Consider the following 23,004-nt stretch of genomic DNA (forward strand, 5'->3'; position numbering starts at 1 on the left):
CCTTCCTTGGGATTCCGACTCGTTCACACCACTCGTCGAGGCGCCGAATTGTTTAGGCGTTTTGTATAAAAACCACTTTTGCTATGTTTCTTACAATAGGTTCTCTTCTTCTTTCAGCTGCTGCTGAAAATCATATTTTACTTTCTTGCTGGAGGTGCCTCCGTTTCAGACATTTTTCTTGTTCTTTTTAGTTGGTGATCCATAACGAAATATTACTATCTCTAAAGCGAGTTTTCTTTTATCCACTTTATGGTAATAAATTAATGAAATTTTATTATTACATTCCAATTATTTGCAATGTTCAAAAAAAAAATGGCCCAATACTAAAATTACAAACGTAAACGTACAAACGATGAACGGATGCAGAACAATGTCAATGAAGGACCGGACGATATAGTTGAAGTCCTTTCGACCATCAAACAGGCAACAGAGTAATCAAGTTGGCTTGGTGGATTACGAAACAAGAAAGAAACTTGTCACTAAACTTCAGAAAGAACTCAAATGCAAGACGAAATAAATCTCTTACAATCACATGTTACAGACATGGAAGTAATTGTTTTTATCCTGTTCCAATGAAAAGGGACGGAAATACACTGTACAGAAGTATCTCTTACCTATTGTTTGAACATCAAAATTATCACATGAGGATACGGGATGTAACATTCAAAGCTATGTTACGGTTTAAGGATATACTTGAATAAAAGACTGTTTTTCTACGACCCAAACATACCTCGACGGACTAGTTACATAATGAAACACACTCAAACGAGTATGACAGAACATCCAATGGTTTCTAGAGATGAAAGCTTTGGCGCTGTACTTTGGTGTTCCTATTTACCTCTTTACATATCCCGTTACATCCCCACCTAATGTATTGAACCGAGAAAAACAAAATGCTCGGGGTTTGTTTTGTTCAAGGATGGAGGATACATAGAGGGTGACAAAATTTGACGGTGTCAACTTAAGCACAAATGTATTCTAAATGAAAATACACGACTCGTCCACAGCGAAGATGGATTTAGTTTTACATGCACCATTGATGAATTAGGACACATTTTCTGCTGAATTTTGTCGCGATGTTGTGACCCAAGAACCTTTCAATGTAAGCTACGATGAAAATACTTTCAACAAACTATCGATGTCTTGTAACTGAAAAGGCATATGATCTAGAGATTTGTGACATTGATGTTTATCTGTTTTAACTTTGCATGCAAATACAACGCCTATTGGTTACTAGAGATGATGATTATAAGGGTAAGGAATGCAAAGTAGTGTGATATCCTTTTAAAGTTTCTAGAAGAGCTTAGCGAGGACACTGCGAGATTCCGCAACGAGTTATTTCGTCACTTCATTAATGTATGTCATATCTGCACCGATCAGAAACTTTTGAATCTCAAATCATACGATATTAAGCTCGGGGAAATAATAGAGAATGTGATCGAATCCAAAACAAAATACGTTCTGGTAAACTGAGGATTTGACTGTTATAACTGAAAGGGGAGAGTGAGACAAGAGATCGTTTTGCTTTCAAGAGACATTTTCCATTGTCAGTGATAAGCTTTTGTAAGAAAAGTAAAAGTTTCAAAATATTTACAGGTCCTAAAACTGATAAATCTAGAATGGGATCCCACTAGAACTCAACAATCGACTAAAAGATGAACTGTCATGTGCGGAACAAATGTTGTTTGTGGGAAAAACAATATTTTTTTACTCTGGACTAAGAGATGGAAACCATCAAATTGCTTATCTAATGAATGTGTTTGACTACACTCAGTTTATTCATTACAAAGCACTTTCTAAACCATCAAAATCACTAAAGAAACCTACTATTGTTCTCGATCAAAAACAGCATTGCTACCTTGTTGATGTTGATACATCTCAAGTTTATAGTGTAAGAGAAAACCGATGGCTAAAGGTTCAAAGCATGGTAACAACACTAAGAACAACTTCTTTAGAACATGTCGCAATTTCCCTTCAGACCGAAAATGGTGATGAAAAGATTTTTGTCGTTTTAAGTCACAATAATACCCCGCAAGCGAGTCATTTATATCAAACAACAGCTAACGGTCGTTTGAAATTTCAGTATGATATAAATCGGACAGTTCGAGACTTTAAAGTCACTAAACGATTAGCCGAAAATCAACTTTATTTCGACGCGACAAACCAATGGAGAGAGAGTCAGATTATCCAGTATGCAGAAGATTTAGAAGCTCACTATATTGTTCCATCTGCGGGACAACTTTGTCTGTACGCGCTTACACAAACAAGTACTTTGAACAAGAACCTTCAGGCCATTCAAATTACAGATATTGATAACAAAGCATAAAACTGTTAAACTCAATTTATTTACACATCGTAATTGAAATTGTAAACTGGAAATCATTTACAACATACTATTTTGCTTTCCTGTCTACAAACAATACATATATGATCCTTTTCAGAAAGCATTTGTTTCAGATATTCACTCGCACACGGACCACAACAAAACTTGTGTCCACATTTTTCACCCATGAGTCTTAGTGGATTCGTATCTGGTGTTTTCTTACAAATCTGACAGCATGAAAATTTAAGTTTATCTCGCAATTCTTTTATCATCTTTATGATTTCCGATGTCAGTTGATTGTTCTCCGGCGTCAAGGACTGTATTTTTTTCAAATATTCGTTATGTAGTTGATACAGTTGTTGATCTTGAGCAAACTGTTGAGATTGCATCGACTCTGGATTGCCGATTTCGGGTGTAAAATGTGCTGAGATATCATCGGTTTTAGGTTTCTTAATGGCCCGTCCAGTGGTTGGTTTTTTCTTACGCTTTGTCTGTTCAACTGTTTGTTGACTAACGGAATGGCTTTCATCAGGAATCGGTACAGCAACATATTGTGGTTGTTGTTCATTCGACATTTCAAACTTGAAGTTTTCAGCATTTTCAAATGATTGGTTACAAAAATAAGCTAGATCAATTTGGCTTTCTGCTGACATTTTTATCTTTGCTAGATTGTATCTTGTACCTTCATAAATATATTCTTCAGAATCATTCCGTGTTGCATTATAAAAAGCCCTGATGAATCCTTACATGTGTTACAAGTAAATGTCTCACCCTTCAACATAGAATTTAAAAAACAATATCGGCAGGCGAATCTATAACGACATTTCTTACAGAATACGTTGACTTCACTTTTCTTACATAAAACACAGATCCATTTTTTAGCTGATATGCTTTTACCTAAATTAAGATAATCAATTTCGTCAATTAAAGATTGTTTGGTTTTGTTGTCAAGCGTGACGATTGAAGTATGTGTAGCAAATGACATCATTTTAATGGTTGATTTGTTTGTACGACTATATGTATAACATTTGATTGGTGCGCGCGCATGCATTTTTGAGTATATAAGGGCGACACATTCATTATTTTTGTTCATTTCACGATGACTTTTCAACTTGTCAACCCAGACCTACATGCTTTGTGTGAAACATTTATACGAAAGAAAAGAAACTTTGAAGGGGCTGGCCATCAACGAAAAAACATGTTCAATGTAACATGTCCTTTCACCGATATCGAAGGTTTTCGATTCACGTCGATAACGAACAGTCCATATGATTTTTTGGACTACATCCCAACAGCCCAGCATCTCTTTTTGACAGAACCTACCTTGGAAGCCTTTGAAAAATACATAGATGAAATATTCAAGAACGAACAAAGTGACTGGTCGTATTTCAACATTTTGAAGAAGCTTTCTCCAATGGATTTCAGCAAACTCACAGACACTCTGGAAAATACAAATCTGAGCAGAAGGGTAGACAAAGAGGTGCGAACGAGCATTCCAATTTGCATCATACCAGTAACCGAGTTCGCAGCCCTTGAAGACTACAGTAGGATTTATGGAGTTAAATCAAACAACCAATCTCTGGAGAGAACTCAGATCAGACTTCGCCTAAACACATATTTCGTCGCTCTGATAAGGACACTGAACTGTACAGAATCGGACATCATAGATGTTATGCATCGAAAAAAACATTTTACCCAGTAAAAATTTTCATCTTGTATGCACACAGAAAGAGCTAACATATGCATTCAGGAAGATTCAAACTAGTGGAATACTAAGTCGGATAGGAATTCGCCTTCAGGTTATAGAAAATAGTGGCATGGTTGTGAAGCCTTTGTTTGGATGTCTTCACTCAAACCTTTGCCAAGCACTTGAGTGTTTGTTTGCACTACACCCAATGTTTGCACAGTTCCAAGATGCGCTTACTCTGGAAACGCAACTTATAAATGACGGCAAAGGAATATTATCGAATGCTAAACCCAACAGAAAACGAAAGCATGTGGAAGCGCCACGAGATCAATCCAAACTACCAAAGAGATGGCGAAAAAATGCTATCACGCTAGAAACAGAAATTCCTGTTGAACAATCGGTGATTGAGATGTTAGCAGAAGATTCGTCGAATTCTGCGACTAAAACAAACATAAAGAAGGAGTGCGTGGAACATTGCGAAAATGACTCAAATGACAATGACATACAAGATTGTGGTACCCAGGAGAAGAAATGGCTAAATAACGCTACCTCGCTAAACACAGAAATTCCTCTTGAACAATCGGTAATTCAGATGTTAGCAGAGTATTCGTCGGATACTGCGAACCACACACACATAAAGAAGGAGTGCGTGGAACATTCCGAAAATGACTTAAACGACAATGACACACAATATTGTGGTAACCGGGATGATGACAACAAATGGTGGTTAGACTTATTTGATGAATCCTTAGACGGAAAATCAACTGTAGACATTCTTGCTATGGCAATTGAATTAACTTGCCCAGAGCTACTATTCCGATAAGATTATTGTATTATTTTTGAAAAAATAAATGCTTGCAGAATTACTTTGTATCGTTACTTTTATTGACATTATGTTAGCCAGACACTTTAATCAAGAACGACACATTCCTATCGAAGATATGGTATATCACATATTTAGCGATTATACCTTACCTAAGGAAATTCAATCTTCTGAGATTGCCAATATCGTAAACGAACACGGTGATATGCGATATGAATTTCTGGTTGAAATGCGCCAGGAACACTTTGTACCCATAGAATTTACACCAACACATGTGAAATCCATCGAAATTACGCTTGACAGTGCGTTGACACAGAAAATTGTCAGAATCAAATTTCATAACGATGGATACGATTCAGATTTTCTCCTAGCTGAGGAATATGTTAGTGAGCGGGATCATTTACATAAGGGATACGCAAACAAGATATTTTTTTCCGATAGATGTACAGCTGACATGGCAGCCACAGCCTATTATTCGGTAATCAAACTCGACTTCCTTACAAAATTCAGCGTCTTCTCAAGATTGAAAATTGCCCAACATTTACTGCAGCGGTTTGGAAGTGAACTCTACCCTACAAATATGGTACACTTTTTAGATCGACGAATACAGGACATTCATGAACAAGCACTTCTTGCGATAAAATCTCAGAGAGATAATTTGTATAGATCTGATCAATCAAACAGACTTCTAAAGTGTGCTGAATTGAACACAGTTATAAAAGATATTGCAAATGATACATGGACTTACCGAGATTGCTACATTGATACTTCGAAACACCAATTATGTGTTTTATTTCAATCAAAATATGGACTACAAACCTACACGACCAACCGCTTCTGCAAGGATGGTTTTTGTTGCAATAGTAACATCAATTACAAAGGACTCAAGCTACATTTTTGACTGAGGAGTTGTTGGGTGAATTATGTGTTTTACTTTTTTATGAATAAAATGTTTGTACATCGTGTATGCAGTGTGTTGTAAATGCTTTGTCTCAAAACATATTAACCATTCTCTCAGTTTTGATTTACAAATGATAGAGCACAACACAAACACAGTGCTTAAAATTATGATTTATTTGACAACTTTTCAATTTTTTCAAAATTTTTGACTTTGGATTTTCACCATAGCGCATTCGTTTTTTAGCTATATACTTACCAAAGCGCATTTGCGTTTAAGCGATGTAGTTTTTTCACGCTGAGTACCCCCCTTATGAAACTTTTTTTTACATTGAATTTAGAACGATTTATTTGAATCTCAAAATTAAGCACACAAAGTGACGATGTACAAATATTTTGGGATGACGAGATTTTGGCTCGCTCGCCCGACCAAACTAAAAGACATATAGATATACTTTATGTCTTTCAGTTGGGCTGGGCGAGGTAACCAAAAAGCTCGTCACCCTAAATTATTTGTACATCGTCACCTGGTTTGCTTAAATTTGTGAGTCGATTTGTCATAATAAGAGTGAAATGTATGATAAACTGCTTAGCATCTTCAAATAATTTGACGTTCATCTTTTGGTTTGACAAATAATAGAGTGAAATGTATGAGAACTGCTAAATGTCATGAATCGATTTGACACTTAGCATTTGGTTTGACAAATAATAAAGTGAACTGTTTGATAAATGCTCAGTATCATGAATCGCTTTGATATTCATCAATTCGTTTTACTAATGAAAAAATGATTTATTCATTCGCGACGATTTCCTAATTTTCACAAATGAATGGTATCTCATTCTATTTTCTGTCAAATAAACCTTAATGATCTGCATGTTTTTTCCAGGAGATGAAAATTTCATGAAATGCAAAATGTTCATATTCCATTTTTATTTTCAAAGATTTTACTCATTGTGTCAAGTCCATGAAACTGGCGTTCACACAAGATTTGAAAACAAATAAAATCGTCATATTGCTTTCAGTCCTTTGATTTTTTTTCTAGGAGATGAAAATTTCATGAAATGCAAAATGTTCATATTCAATTTACATTCTCAAAGATTTTACTCATTGTGTCATGTCAATGAAACTGGCGTTCACACAAGATTTGAAAACAAGTAAAATCGTCATATTGCTTTCATTCATTTGATGTTTTTATGAAGAATTTGCATGTTTTTTCTAGGAGATGAAAATTTCATGAAATGCAAAATGTTCATATTCCATTTTTATTTTCAAAGATTTTACTCATTGTGTCAAGTCCATGAAACTGGCGTTCACACAAGATTTGAAAACAAATAAAATCTTCATATTGATAATTATGAGAAATCTGTGGCTATTTGGCATGACAAAAAATAAAGTGAAACATCAATGAGTTGTGATGGTTTACATTTGAACATTTTTTCAAGTTGATCTACAAATGGACGAATACTCTATTCATATTGGATGATTTACTTGCAGTGTGTTGTAAATACTTAGTCTCAAAACATATTAACCATTCTCTCAGTTTTGATTTACAAATGATAGAGCACAACACAAACACAGTGCTTAAAATTATGATTTATTTGACAACTTTTCAAATTTTTCAAAATTTTTGACTTTGGATTTTCACCATAGCGCATTCGTTTTTTAGCTATATACTTACCAAAGCGCATTTGCGTTTAAGCGATGTAGTTTTTTCACGCTGAGTACCCCCCTTATGAAACTTTTTTTTACATTGAATTTAGAACGATTTATTTGAATCTCAAAATTAAGCACACAAAGTAACGATGTACAAATATTTTGGGATGACGAGATTTTGGCTCGCTCGCCCGACCAAACTAAAAGACTTATAGATATACTTTAAGTCTTTCAGTTGGGCTGGGCGAGGTAACCAAAAAGCTCGTCACCCTAAATTATTTGTACATCGTCACCTGGTTTGCTTAAATTTGTGAGTCGATTTGTCATAAAAAGAGTAAAATGTATGATAAGATGCTTAGCATCTTCAAATAATTTGACATTCATCTTTTGGTTTGACAAATAATAAGAGTGAAATGTATGATAAATTGCTTAGCATCTTCAAATAATTTGACGTTCATCTTTTGGTTTGACAAATAATAGAGTGAAATGTATGAGAAATGCTAAATGTCATGAATCTATTTGACACTTAGCATTTGGTTTGACAAATGAAAAAATGATTTATTCATTCGCGACGATTTCTTAATTTTCACAAATGAATGGTATCTCATTCTATTTTCTGTCAAATAAACCTTGATGATCTGCATGTTTTTTCCAGGAGATGAAAATTTCATGAAATGCAAAATGTTCATATTCAATTTTTATTCTCAAAGATTTTACTCATTGTGTACAAAAATAATGAAACTGGCGTTCACACAAGATTTGAAAACAAGTAAAATCGTCATATTGCTTTCATTCATTTGATGTTTTTATGAAGAATTTGCATGTTTTTTCTAGGAGATGAAAATTTCATGAAATGCAAAATGTTCATATTCCATTTTTATTTTCAAAGATTTGACTCATTGTGTCAAGTCCATGAAACTGGCGTTCACACAAGATTTGAAAACAAATAAAATCTTCATATTGATAATTATGAGACAATCTGTGGCTATTTGGCATGACAAAAAATAAAGTGAAACATCAATGAGTTGTGATGGTTTACATTTGGACATTTTTTCAAGTTGATCTACAAATGGACGAATACTCTATTCATATTGGATGATTTACTTGCAGTGTGTTGTAAATACTTAGTCTCAAAACATATTAACCATTCTCTCAGTTTTGATTTACAAATGATAGAGCACAACACAAACACAGTGCTTAAAATTATGATTTATTTGACAACTTTTCAAATTTTTCAAAATTTTTGACTTTGGATTTTCACCATAGCGCATTCGTTTTTTAGCTATATACTTACCAAAGCGCATTTGCGTTTAAGCGATGTAGTTTTTTCACGCTGAGTACCCCCCTTATGAAACTTTTTTTTACATTGAATTTAGAACGATTTATTTGAATCTCAAAATTAAGCACACAAAGTGACGATGTACAAATATTTTGGGATGACGAGATTTTGGCTCGCTCGCCCGACCAAACTAAAAGACTTATAGATATACTTTAAGTCTTTCAGTTGGGCTGGGCGAGGTAACCAAAAAGCTCGTCACTCTAAATTATTTGTACATCGTCACCTGGTTTGCTTAAATTTGTGAGTCGATTTGTCATAAAAAGAGTAAAATGTATGATAAGATGCTTAGCATCTTCAAATAATTTGACGTTCATCTTTTGGTTTGACAAATAATAATAGTGAAATGTATGATAAACTGCTTAGCATCTGTAAATAATTTGACATTCATCTTTTGTTTTGACAAATAATAGAGTGAAATGTATGACAAATGCTCAGTATCATGAATCGATTTGTCACTTAGTATTTGGTTAGACAATAAATAAAGAGCAATAAATGATATATGTTCAGTGTCATTATTCGATTTTACATTCATCATTTGGAATGTCAAATAATAGAGTGAAATGTATGACAAATGCTAAAGTGTCACATTGGTGTGAAATAAATTATGATATGAATTATGTTTGTTTTTTCAAAAAGTATTTAACAGAAATGGTATGTAAGGTTAGTGCAATTGCTTTTGATTGTCAATTGTAATCAGAATGACACAAAAAAGAGGATATTGCTTTACAATGAACGATTACAACGAAGATGATTTAAAAAAACTAAAAGATATTAAATGTAAATATATCATCATTTGCAAAGTAATTGGAGATAATGAAGTACGGTTACGAGGTTATATTTACTACCAGGGAAGCGGAAAAACCTTCACTGGCGTCAAAAGAGATGTAGGAGATAAAGCACATATCGAACCAGCGGAGGAAACACCAGTGAAGAGCAAAATGCATTGTAGCAATGGAGGATTAGTGATATTTGAAAATAGTAAATTACCTCAAAGGGAAAAGAGACAAAATGAAGTTCGCACGTCCGAGGTGAAAACAAATGTAAAATCGTTGAAGCCTAAGTTCGATGATGATAAATATGTGTGTGCTACCAAAGCTAAACAAGACTTTTTCCTTTCTGTGACAGACCTTTTAAAAGTACCATTCGTCAAGTCCGCGACACAAAAACTATACAATCGAGATGATATACAGGGAATAGTGAGTAAGAAATATGGTTCTGATGACCCGACCGAGATCTTGAAAATATTAAAGCATAAACGAGAAAAACGCATCGCTATCCGCCAAGCTAAATCACAACAGAGACAAGAACAGAGACATTCACATCTGAGATATCTTTTATCTCAGAGTGGCCTCGAGCTCCGAGACGACAGTACTCTCTGTCAGAGGTATATCAGAGGGGAAATCAAAGATCAAACTCCAGAATGGATTGTCAATCGTATGTGTCAATTGAAGTATCTGTACCAATATCTCGATATGAAAAAAGCATATAAAGAATCACGGAAGCTTAAGGCTCAACAACCTGACTATCCTCAATCAATCAGTCAACTCGCAGAGCACATTGCTCTACGCAAAGTAGGAGGTTCATACCCTGATAAATTTCCATGGCTTTGATATTATTCACAAATTTGTTGTTTTTTCCATTGTTTGTGATTTTCAAACATAATAAACCAATAAACCTGATATTTCGGTTTTGTCTCATTATCAGATGATGAAGAGAGAAAAATAACACTATATATATATATGGCTTTAAACAGAACGTATCATTTGTTACAATGGAGTATTCTTTCAAACAAGTATCGATTCCAAAACATCAAGAATATGATAATTTCACTGCTCGATTAGCAACATATAGTGCTTGGTCGATCGATTTCATTGATCCAGTTGACTTGGCAAAAGCAGGATTGTTTTTTACCGGTTTTCGTGATGAAGTAACTTGTTATTTTTGCGGAAATCATTTACACTCGTGGGAGCGAGGAGAAGTCCCAGAAAATGAACATGCACGTTTTTTCCCCAATTGTAAGTTAACACATAACATGGAATCTGAAGATCTTATTAACGAAGAAGATGACGATGCATATGATCCTGATCCCTTTTACAGACAATTTTTCAGCGAGTCAGCACGACTCGAAACGTATAGAGATTGGAAATCTGTGATAAGTCAAGAAGAGTTGGCAAAAAATGGATTCATTTACCAACACACTGGGGATCGCGTTCAGTGTGTGTTTTGTCGAAAATGTTTTTCTGACTGGAAGCCAGAAGACCGAATCCCAAATGTTCATTATCGTTTCAGCCCAGAATGTCCCTTTGCTGCTGGATTTGAAACAAGAAATGTACCTCTGGTATGCATTTCAGAACAACAAAATATTGACAAAATCCTACTTGAATTTGGGTTTCGCATCGAGGATATTAGTAACGCCAAACTGGTCTTTCGCAGAACATACGGCAGTGAAAAGAGTTATGAAATCAATGACATTTGTAACATTTTGCTCGAAACGAATGTAAAGCACGGACCATCTGAAAACCATGAACAAGACACAAACCTTGATGAACGAAGACAGTGCAAAATTTGTTTTGACGGTCTCGTAGACATGGTACTTTTGCCTTGTGGGCATCTGTTTTGCTGCAGAGTGTGTGCCAACATCCTGTCAAATTGTTCCATATGTCGGAAGAAAATCACAGGCAGAGTACAGGCTCTATTGTGATGACATTAAATGGCTACATCGGATGGGACCAAACCACAGTCAACTGCGCGTTTACACATAGCAAACTGTGAAGTTTTGTTTTGATGTTTGAAAAATGAAAATGGAAATGGAATGGACTTGGGGAAATAGGCTGATAGAAAAGGCCCCCCCCCCTTGTTGAAAATCCCCCCCCCCTTATTTTCACCCCCGTTTTCTGTATTCCATTATTTGTGGTGGCTACAAAGAACTCATGCACACATACAAACACACAAACATACACTATGACAGCCGATACAGCCGATACAGATCCAAACATGTCAAACATGTCAAACATGTTAAACACGTCAAAATATTCGTATGATAAGAGATTCGGAAAACGTTTTCGATGTTGTGAGTGGTGTGGTGGTTACAGTAACATTGACTATCTCCTACTCGTTATGAAAAACTGTGTGTTCGAACATTCCGCGTGTCCAAGCTGTTTCGATAAATACAATGGCTCTTGTCCTGCTTGTTGGTTGAACCATCCAGTTGCGTTAGCACACATTAAGGAAAGGAAACGATACTACAAGAAATTGGGTAAAATAGAAACTAACGACTGGTTATTGAGAGAGATGAGGCATGATTACCTCGCCACCATTAAGAAAAGCACAAGGGAAAAGTTCAAAAGTGACGTGTTGATGTTCGCCTTTTTGTAATGCAAAGCTCTAATTGGTATAAAAGCAAAATACTGCAAAACATTGCAAAATACTGCAAAGCCAAACTGCAAAGAGATCATGGCAAAACCAAACTGCAAAGAGATCATGACAAACAACTGCCAGTGTGACGACTGTAAGTTTTTCAGATTGAATTATTATGACTGTAAGTTTTACGAAGTTGAGGACTGCCAGTGCGACGACTGTAAATTGTACAGACAGAAGATGGATTTGAATGATTCCAATGCCATGAACTGTGAGATGGATGAGCTGGCTAACACCGTAAAAACACAGAAATCAGACAACAGCAATACCTTACCGCAACAAACCGAATCGATGAGTGTTGATATGTTGGATAAGGAAATGTTCATGAATTATTATGAAATGTTCAAACCGCAGATGGATTTAAACGATTCCAGTTCCAATGCGGGAATGAAAAGAAAAGTGGAAAATGGTGAGATGGATAACATTGTAAAAAGACAGAAAATAGAATACAGCAATACCTCCCCCCAGCAAACCGAATCGATGAGAGTTGGTATGTTTGACAAGGACAATGACTGTATGGATCTTGTTTGATATTTATGCAAAAAGCTACAATGTGCTTCTATTTGAAATAAATGAACATAAAACCAATATGAAAGTTTTGACGATGAATAATATCGATGAATTATTTTTTTGCTATTATAAGGTCTCCAAATTGTGCACTGGTTACAAACAATCTACAATCTACAACATGTCAAGCAAATCATCTCCTCAGCACTACTCAACTGAAGACGAAAAACTACAAGCAATGGCAGAAGACTATTTGCGAGATGCGGCAGAGTCTTGTATGGATGTGAGCATGGATGAGAAAGAATTCAGCGCAGTAAAAGTAAAAGCAGACGTTCTTACTCCACCTGCTAGCCCGATAAGGAAGAGGTTCAAGGCATGGGAAGGAAAAGATGAAGCTACAGCTGTTGTCCTTTCAGATGATGACGATATCGAGGATGGGAATTTTAGCGATGATCTTGAAAATTCTTCGCCGGCTTCCCCTTTGGATCATGATAAAGTTGCGAAAATACTTGAACAAATATACAATATTCAGGAGTCAAAATATGAGGCAGACCAGATCAGGAGATGCGTTGAAATGTACAGAGAGATCAAGTATTGTGAGACGGAAGAAGCGAGGACAGCACTGAGACACAGTTCAAACGATTATGCTGAACCTGAGATTCTAGACGATTTTCTGTTGAAGCACATAGGCTATATGTGGGAAACGATAAAACCATACTTATAACAATGAACCTGGGGACTCTGAGTATCAGGACTTTGGAGACATTTAGTGTGTTATGATGTTTCAAGTTTTTGTAGATAACGATTCAATTGTAAAATAAACATGAAAAAATGAAATATTCTTTGTCTTGTGTTTTCGTAAATGTGTAAAACGCAGCAAATATAGACAATAGTTTATTGTGTCACCAACGGTTAAGACTTGCCATGTTACTGTTGTCAAAACATTTGAATTACATAAACTGAATGAAATTGACTTGACACTATATTAGTGAAATATTTTTGAACCTTAAAGTATGGCTCACAACAACGGTAAAAAAAACTCAAAATGTATTTCGTATGATAAGAGACTCGGAAAACGTTTCAGAGCTTGTCATTGGTGCGGTGGCTACAGTAACATTGACTATCTCTTGCTCGTTATGAAACAATGTGCATTCGAACATTCCGCGTGTCCAAGCTGTTTTGATAAATACAACGGCGTTTGTCCTGCTTGTTGGTTGAGCCATCCAGTAGCGTTAAAACACATTAAAGAAAGGAAACGATACTACAAGAAATTGGGTATCTCAGAAGGAAAAGATTATCTGACTAGAATCAAGCAAAGCGCAAGAAAACAGTTTAAGCGCTACTGGATGTTGAGATATGCATTATTTTAGGGCCACGGTTTTGAATATATCTTGCTGAAATCAACAAATGTCAAACAAAACGCATAATGACAAGCAATTGTATTGAGAACTGCCAGTGTGACGACTGTAAGTTTTTCAGATTGAATTATTATGACTGTATCCTTTTCAGATTGAATTATTATGACTGTATCGATAACTGCCAGTGCGACGACTGTAAATTGTACAGACAGAAGATGGATTTGAATGATTCCAATGCCATGAACTGTGAGATGGATGAGCTGGCTAACACCGTAAAAACACAGAAATCAGACAACAGCAATACCTTACCGCAACAAACCGAATCGATGAGTGTTGATATGTTGGATAAGGAAATGTTCATGAATTATTATGAAATGTTCAAACCGCAGATGGATTTAAACGATTCCAGTTCCAATGCGGGAATGAAAAGAAAAGTGGAAAATGGTGAGATGGATAACATTGTAAAAAGACAGAAAATAGAATACAGCAATACCTCCCCCCAGCAAACCGAATCGATGAGAGTTGGTATGTTTGACAAGGACAATGACTGTATGGATCTTGTTTGATATTTATGCAAAAAGCTACAATGTGCTTCTATTTGAAATAAATGAACATAAAACCAATATGAAAGTTTTGACGATGAATAATATCGATGAATTATTTTTTTGCTATTATAAGGTCTCCAAATTGTGCACTGGTTACAAACAATCTACAATCTACAACATGTCAAGCAAATCATCTCCTCAGCACTACTCAACTGAAGACGAAAAACTACAAGCAATGGCAGAAGACTATTTGCGAGATGCGGCAGAGTCTTGTATGGATGTGAGCATGGATGAGAAAGAATTCAGCGCAGTAAAAGTAAAAGCAGACGTTCTTACTCCACCTGCTAGCCCGATAAGGAAGAGGTTCAAGGCATGGGAAGGAAAAGATGAAGCTACAGCTGTTGTCCTTTCAGATGATGACGATATCGAGGATGGGAATTTTAGCGATGATCTTGAAAATTCTTCGCCGGCTTCCCCTTTGGATCATGATAAAGTTGCGAAAATACTTGAACAAATATACAATATTCAGGAGTCAAAATATGAGGCAGACCAGATCAGGAGATGCGTTGAAATGTACAGAGAGATCAAGTATTGTGAGACGGAAGAAGCGAGGACAGCACTGAGACACAGTTCAAACGATTATGCTGAACCTGAGATTCTAGACGATTTTCTGTTGAAGCACATAGGCTATATGTGGGAAACGATAAAACCATACTTATAACAATGAACCTGGGGACTCTGAGTATCAGGACTTTGGAGACATTTAGTGTGTTATGATGTTTCAAGTTTTTGTAGATAACGATTCAATTGTAAAATAAACATGAAAAAATGAAATATTCTTTGTCTTGTGTTTTCGTAAATGTGTAAAACGCAGCAAATATAGACAATAGTTTATTGTGTCACCAACGGTTAAGACTTGCCATGTTACTGTTGTCAAAACATTTGAATTACATAAACTGAATGAAATTGACTTGACACTATATTAGTGAAATATTTTTGAACCTTAAAGTATGGCTCACAACAACGGTAAAAAAAACTCAAAATGTATTTCGTATGATAAGAGACTCGGAAAACGTTTCAGAGCTTGTCATTGGTGCGGTGGCTACAGTAACATTGACTATCTCTTGCTCGTTATGAAACAATGTGCATTCGAACATTCCGCGTGTCCAAGCTGTTTTGATAAATACAACGGCTTTTGTCCCGCTTGTTGGATAAACCACCCGGCACAAAAAATGAATAGAAGAAACATAAAACGTTACTACAAAAGATTGGGTAACTCAGAAGGAAAAGATTATCTGGCCAGAATCAAGCAAAGCGCAAGAAAACAGTTTAAGCACAACGTTCTGAGATTTGCGTTTCTAAGACTTAGGATAACATAAAATAAACATAAAAAAAACGAATGCTTTGAAATTGTTTTTTATTGAATTTCGTAATATTCACTTGTAAGTGGCAGAAGTAAAGTAATTCATGAAAAATCTTGAGTGTTTTCGTTGAATAGTTCCATACAGGCAGCTTCGTCTAAGGATTGCAGGTTGTCTGTTTGAGATTTCAAGCGCAAAACTTCGTCTTCCAATGCAGTGTTATTTTGCTTAAGCTGATTGTTTTCCGCAGTCAGCTGTGACAGATTCAATGTCAAGCGTGTAACTTCGTCCTGCAATAGTTGACTATCGTCCGTATTCGAGTTGTACACATGAGTTTGCTTATACCGATCGTTCTCTCTGATCAACCTAAACACCTTTTGCTGTAGTGCGCCACATTTCTTGCGATACTCGGTCGTTTCCAGTTTGTTTTGCAGAAATGTTTTTTCGATATTGTCAAGTATCGAGACGATTTCTTTGAACGTAGACTCGTGCTTGTTATCACCCATACATAGTCTCGCTACGAAGCCGGTAATTTGTAAATTAAGGTTGCTTATGTCCGTCATATTTCTATTGTGAGCGAGTTCAATGTCAGTTTTATTTTCGATTTATATCATGGAATGCGATTTACTAGTGAATTATTTTATTCTTATTATAAGGGCTGAAAATTTGTTACTTGTCATACACATTCTAAAACAATTATGTCCAGTCAAGCATCGACACAGCAAACAACGCCTTGTGAGAACACCAGTGAAAACGAGCAAAAAAGCGAATCTTCTTCTCAGCAACCCATGGATGATATCAATGAATATGAAAAAATGATGGAGATGGCAGAAGATTATTTGCGAGATGCTGAAGAACAAAAATCGAGCGAAATCGAATCCATACAAGATGACAACCCAGACGGGGCAGTTTGTTATATGAGAAATTGCTGCGTTTGTGACGGTTACTGTTATGATAGTGATAATTTTGAAGACATTGAGACCGTAGACGAGGAAGTAAAAATTGACGAAATTGAACCAAGTATTTTTGTGAGCGAAAACAAGAATTGACATTAGTTTTCAATCCGCTCAAACATGATGATACTTCATTAAGTGCTTTCCGAATGAAAAGGTTCAAACAATTGTTTTGATGTTTTTACTTTGAATAAATGCGTTGAAATGCAATTTGATTGTTTGTTTTATATCGATTGAAAAATAGAAGCATAGTAACATAGTAGCAAGCACTGTACCTAGCATTGTAGATTGCATGGTCCATGACTTAAAATAATGCAATGAGTGGAACGTATATAGTTCATATATAAAACTTATCTTTTCTTCTCATGTCATACTTGTCAAAACCTACTGATCTAGTATATATACAAATTATGGGAATCAAGAAAATCATCAAAACGTGTTTGAAGAAGTTGCTCAGAAGGTCTGATGCAAAACAGAAAAACATGGACAGTGTGCAATTGAATGCGAACATCAATATGGCAACTGAAATCCACACGTGTCCGAAACTATATCCGTGTTTGATTTGTTTCAAAAACGGAGAGGCTGAACAGAAAGCAGAACAGAGAGCCCCAAGCCATCAGTGCCCTCAACTGTACCCCTGTTTGGTGTGTTTGGTGCAAGAAGACTCGTCGAGTGTTGATAAAACTTACAAGGTTGTTGAAAAGCTCAGTAGCAGAGACTTAGAGGGAAATGAGAATCACGAAGCACTTCGCCAGTTCTTCGCCAGGCGTGGGAGGCAATTTGTGCCAAAACAGTTTTAACAATAAATTGAGTGATGAACAGACAATGATTAGTAACAAAATAAAATGTATGAACTGTTCGTGTTTTATTGTGTTTATCTATAGTAATCTAGTTGGAATCACTTAAGCTTCAAGAACAACTATGCTTGCTCATAGTTATCAAACGAGTAATGGTCATATAGTCATATATATATGTGCAAATCGCTATGCATAACTCCTCAAAGATACACAGAATGTATCGTAAAATGCTACAAAGTACGATACTTAAGCAAAATAAAACATGAAATAAAGTAAAACAATCACAGAATAATGTTACGATTTTCAGTACAAAATTGACCGTTCAGCAGCAGCTCTCAGCTGATTATTATAAGGGAAAGTGTTGTCTGTCGTATTCACTTGGATACGGTTGAACCATGTAAACAATACTCTTTGTGTGTAAAATTTGGGATATTTTCTGTGTTTGAAGGTACGACCTTGGTAGTTATAGTTTCTATAATGTGTTCGCGATTGAATCAAGCCGGGTTTATGCATATACAAGAGATATAAATGATTTTACGAGGTTTTAAACATTTCCAATTTCAGAAAATATTTCTACTTTCGATTTCGTTTTTCTGAAAATGAACAAACTTTTTTTTTCCTATTGTTTAATTTCATAAACGATACATAATACATGATTAAGATAATTTTAAATTATTTTTAATGAGTGTATTTTCTTTATTTTCGTAAAAGTTTAAAAAATAAATAAATAATGCAATTCATGGAATGATATGACGTGATATGTATGACGTCATATTGCAGAGTTCTCGCTGTGCGCTGGTCGGCCATCTTGAAAAATAAATTGTGAAGGTCGTATTTCCAGCTTTCCTGCGGTAAGTATGACATGAATGTTTAAAAGTTTTATGAGAAATTGTGTCTAAATATATGATGTATCATATTACCAACAAGTTTTGTCGATGTGTGCATTGAATTACGTAAAAACTTATGTCAAAAGAAATTGCTCCCAGCTCGTTTTAGAATGTTTCGAACATTCTCGAAGCCGATTTTAGAAACTTTAATTCTCGGCTAGATATGTTGAAAAACATAGTAAGCGGTGTTAATTCATATCTCTTGTCTTGTTTATGTCATATTTTGAATGATTTTAACTTTGTTTAGGGACCAAACTGACAGAAATAAGAAATGGCAAATCATGCGAGATTGATAAATATCTTCTTCTATTTGTTTGTTTGAAAAATATGTTGAAAATTATTTTTTTTAAACCAGAGACGGCAGTTCAGATGCAGTCGTCCTGTGTGTCAGAAAGCTGGTGATCAAAATGGTTGAAGGCAGTACCCAAGAAAGTACATTTACAAGTAAGTAAAATCACTGAAAATTAATTCCATGAATTGAACTGTCATATCATAATCTCAGTGCTTAGTCTGTTTGGAAATATGCTTGGAATAATTTTTATAAACTGATAATTTATCTAATAACAGACACTGTGTTTGATTTATTACATTGAACTGCTATTAGATAAATTTTCAGTTTGTGTTTGATATCTACCAATGCCATAAATGCATAATTTTGTTCCTGTTGTGAATGATAAGAAATGTTGGGAACATAATACCTTCTGCATGTGAACAGTTTTTCTGTTTCTGTTTGTATGTAGGAAGTATTTTGTTTTCAGGATTATTTCAACATTGTTGATGTGGATGAAATGTGCACTTAGCCATGCTTTTAATGGAATGAAAAATGTAAAAAACTAACAAGCAATATGTGCAGTTTTGTTGATAAAATGTTTTGTTTCAGAGTTGTGAGGAGTAACCTAGCCTATATAACCTGAAGCTCACCCAATATGCAGTGTGTTCTGCTCTGTCAATAACAAGTAAGTAATTTCACCAAATTTCATCAGAAACAAATCTCAAAGTTGCAATGAACAGTAAAGTTAACTCATCTTGGTACTTTAATATATACTGAAACACTGAACCATCATGAGTTGATTTTGCTCTTTGTACTTATTTCACATTATGGTAGCAAAATTACAGCTATTTTTCAGATTCATGACATTTAGCATTTGTCATACATTTCACTCATTCAGTTGTCAAACCAAATGCTAAGTGTCAAATCGATTCATGATATTTAGCATGTGTCATACATTTCACTATAATATTTGTCAAACCGAAAGATGAATGTCAAATTATTTACACATGCTTAGCAGTTTATCATACATTTCACTTTATTATTTGTCAAACCAAAAGATGAATGTCAAATTATTTGAAGATGCTAAGCATCTTATCATACATTTTACTCTTTTTATGACAAATCGACTCACAAATTTAAGCAAACCAGGTGACGATGTACAAATAATTTAGGGTGACGAGCTTTTTGGTTACCTCGCCCAGCCCAACTGAAAGACTTAAAGTATATCTATAAGTCTTTTAGTTTGGTCGGGCGAGCGAGCCAAAATCTCGTCATCCCAAAATATTTGTACATCGTCACTTTGTGTGCTTAATTTTGAGATTCAAATAAATCGTTCTAAATTCAATGTAAAAAAAAGTTTCATAAGGGGGGTACTCAGCGTGAAAAAACTACATCGCTTAAACGCAAATGCGCTTTGGTAGGTATATAGCTGAAAAACGAATGCGCTATGGTGAAAATCCAAAGTCAAAAATTTTGAAAAAAATGAAAAGTTGTCAAAAAAATCATAATTTTAAGCACGTTGTTAGTGTACTGCTCTGTCATTTGTAAATCAAAACTGAGAGAATGGTTAATATGTTTTGAGACTAAGCATTTACAACTCACTGCAAATATTCTTTGGTGGTCGAAGACTTAATAGAAGTTAATTAGCCAGTGTTCATATTTAGTAAATGAAAATTAGTGAGTTAAAGCTTATATTGTTAAGTTTTATTGTATATCATCTGGCAGGGAAAACAAGATCATTTAAGATTCATGTTTTTGGTGGCAAACAAATTGAACAAGTATTGTTCTTATTTTACTCATTGATGTTTTCATTTTTCAACAGAAATGTTTTGTTTTTTCAGCTCTGTATGGCTGGTCTGACCTCAGTGGAGGTTGTTCGTTTAAATGGTTTCGGGACATTGAAGTAAAACAACACGAGGTAAAATACAAAGTGCTTATTTATTTTTTAACTTGTTTATCCAGTAGTATATGATAAACAGTTTTTGAACTTGTTCATCCAGTATTATATGGTACATACAACAATAATGTAGAATATTAAATCACTGAGTTGCGGCTTCTCTGAACAAACATCTGTTCACTTTATGTCCACAGTTTTTTGAGAAACAAACAGGGCATCTGTTTTCCCAGTTTGTAGATTTTCTCGTTTTGCAGAATGTCCCACCAAGAGTGAAGGGCTGCCTGTTTGCTTCAGATTCCCAGTCCTCCTCGCTGATGATTTCTGAAGTCCTTACGCAGTCACCCCAGTCTTCAACCTCAGTTTGTACAGGTGATAATGTTTTTGAACCATAGTTCATTGTCATGTCATTGGAGTTGTTCAGCTGCTCCAGTTCTGACTGTAACTCTGTTTTGAGTACAGCAAGTCTAGCCTCAAGAATGGCAATTCTCTTAATTTTGCGATTAAGTCTCTCCATTGTACAGATCATTAATTGCTGTAGTTTTCAAGTTTTGTAATGATAATAAGTATGCGTTACATATTAAATATGCACAAAAATAATGCATTCGATCTGCATTTCACAAGTGTAAAACATCACAAATGAATGGTATTTCAATCTACTTTTTTGTCAAACCATATGACATTATTTGTTCATGACATTTAGAAATAGTCATACAATGCAAATTCTTCTAGTACACAATCGCAAATAAATAATTCTTTCAGTTGTCAAACCAAATGCTAAGTGTCAAATCGATTCATGACACTGAGCATTTATCAAACATTTCACTCTATTATTTGTCAAACCAAAAGATGAACGTCAAATTATTTACAGATGCTAAGCAGTTTATCATACATTTCACTTTATTATTTGTCAAACCAAAAGATGAATGTCAAATTATTTGAAGATGCTAAGCATCTTATCATACATTTTACTCTTTTTATGACAAATCGACTCACAAATTTAAGCAAACCAGGTGACGATGTACAAATAATTTAGGGTGACGAGCATTTTGGTTACCTCGCCCAGCCCAACTGAAAGACTTAAAGTATATCTATAAGTCTTTTAGTTTGGTCGGGCGAGCGAGCCAAAATCTCGTCATCCCAAAATATTTGTACATCGTCACTTTGTGTGCTTAATTTTGAGATTCAAATAAATCGTTCTAAATTCAATGTAAAAAAAAGTTTCATAAGGGGGGTACTCAGCGTGAAAAAACTACATCGCTTAAACGCAAATGCGCTTTGGTAAGTATATAGCTAAAAAACGAATGCGCTATGGTGAAAATCCAAAGTCAAAAATTTTGAAAAAAATGAAAAGTTGTCAAAAAAATCATAATTTTAAGCACGTTGTTAGTGTACTGCTCTGTCATTTGTAAATCAAAACTGAGAGAATGGTTAATATGTTTTGAAATTAAGCATTTATCATTTCTGTAAAAATCCAATGTTATAAATGAAACCAAAATTTACCAGAGTAAACATTAATGTGCTATTGTATGTAAGAATGTTTCGTCTTTTACACGTTTCATTTCTTTTTTTCAGATGAGATGCCATACACAGGGGATCCGACAGAAGACAGCAGACAGAATTCGTCGATCTATTTGAAATGTCATTGTTTATTTGAAAAAAGATACCTATCCACACTTGTTCGTTTTAAAATATTGTTTGTATTATATGTGCTTTGTACCGTTGCTTTTTGTTTATCAGTAATTCTCCAACACTTGTATTTCGTGTTTTACATGAACATTGAAAATTTATCATACAGTAAATCATTTCGAAAATGAAATTTAAATGGAGAAATACTGATTTATCTGTTTGCTTTTAATGTTTGTGCTGTCTTGCTTACCCCAGTAACGCGGGTCTTGTTTGCTATTGTGAGTACTGTTGTTATTTTTTTTGGCCATCCAAAGTATTGTTCACGAAAGATAACACATTTTTTTCATAAAATTGGTTACATTTTGGTCTGTCGATTTTTTTCAATGAAACCACAGTCAAACGGTTTTTCACTATATTTTTTTATGAGAAACAGCCAGACTTGGTCACGGCTGAAACCGAGGAACATTTGTGATTGAACAAAATTTTAGCAGTAATACTGCTTGTAATTCATAAATTTATTAAGCTTTGGTCTTGTCATATTGATTACGATATTGGTTGGAACATAACTTGGTAAAATGGTAAACATTTTGATAGTGTGTACAAGAGCAAAATTTGCACTGCATTTTAAAATGTGTCATTTTTGTGAAATGCTGTTGACAAAA

The 23,004-nt window shown here is 34.9% G+C and overlaps 1 long non-coding RNA gene across 1 annotated transcript; it reads left to right on the plus strand.

Annotated features, from left to right (window-relative positions):
• The first annotated feature begins 18,026 nt into the window (after nucleotides 1-18,026).
• Nucleotides 18,027-22,389, plus strand: LOC128211993 (uncharacterized). Its single transcript, XR_008257365.1, has 7 exons — nucleotides 18,027-18,109; nucleotides 18,442-18,512; nucleotides 18,904-18,992; nucleotides 19,429-19,504; nucleotides 20,661-20,737; nucleotides 20,971-21,085; nucleotides 22,289-22,389. It is a non-coding gene; the product is annotated as an uncharacterized LOC128211993 (long non-coding RNA).
• The last annotated feature ends 615 nt before the right edge of the window (nucleotides 22,390-23,004 follow it).

This window comes from Mya arenaria, chromosome 12 (assembly GCF_026914265.1).
Source record: "Mya arenaria isolate MELC-2E11 chromosome 12, ASM2691426v1".
Taxonomy (NCBI): Eukaryota; Metazoa; Mollusca; class Bivalvia; order Myida; family Myidae; genus Mya; species Mya arenaria.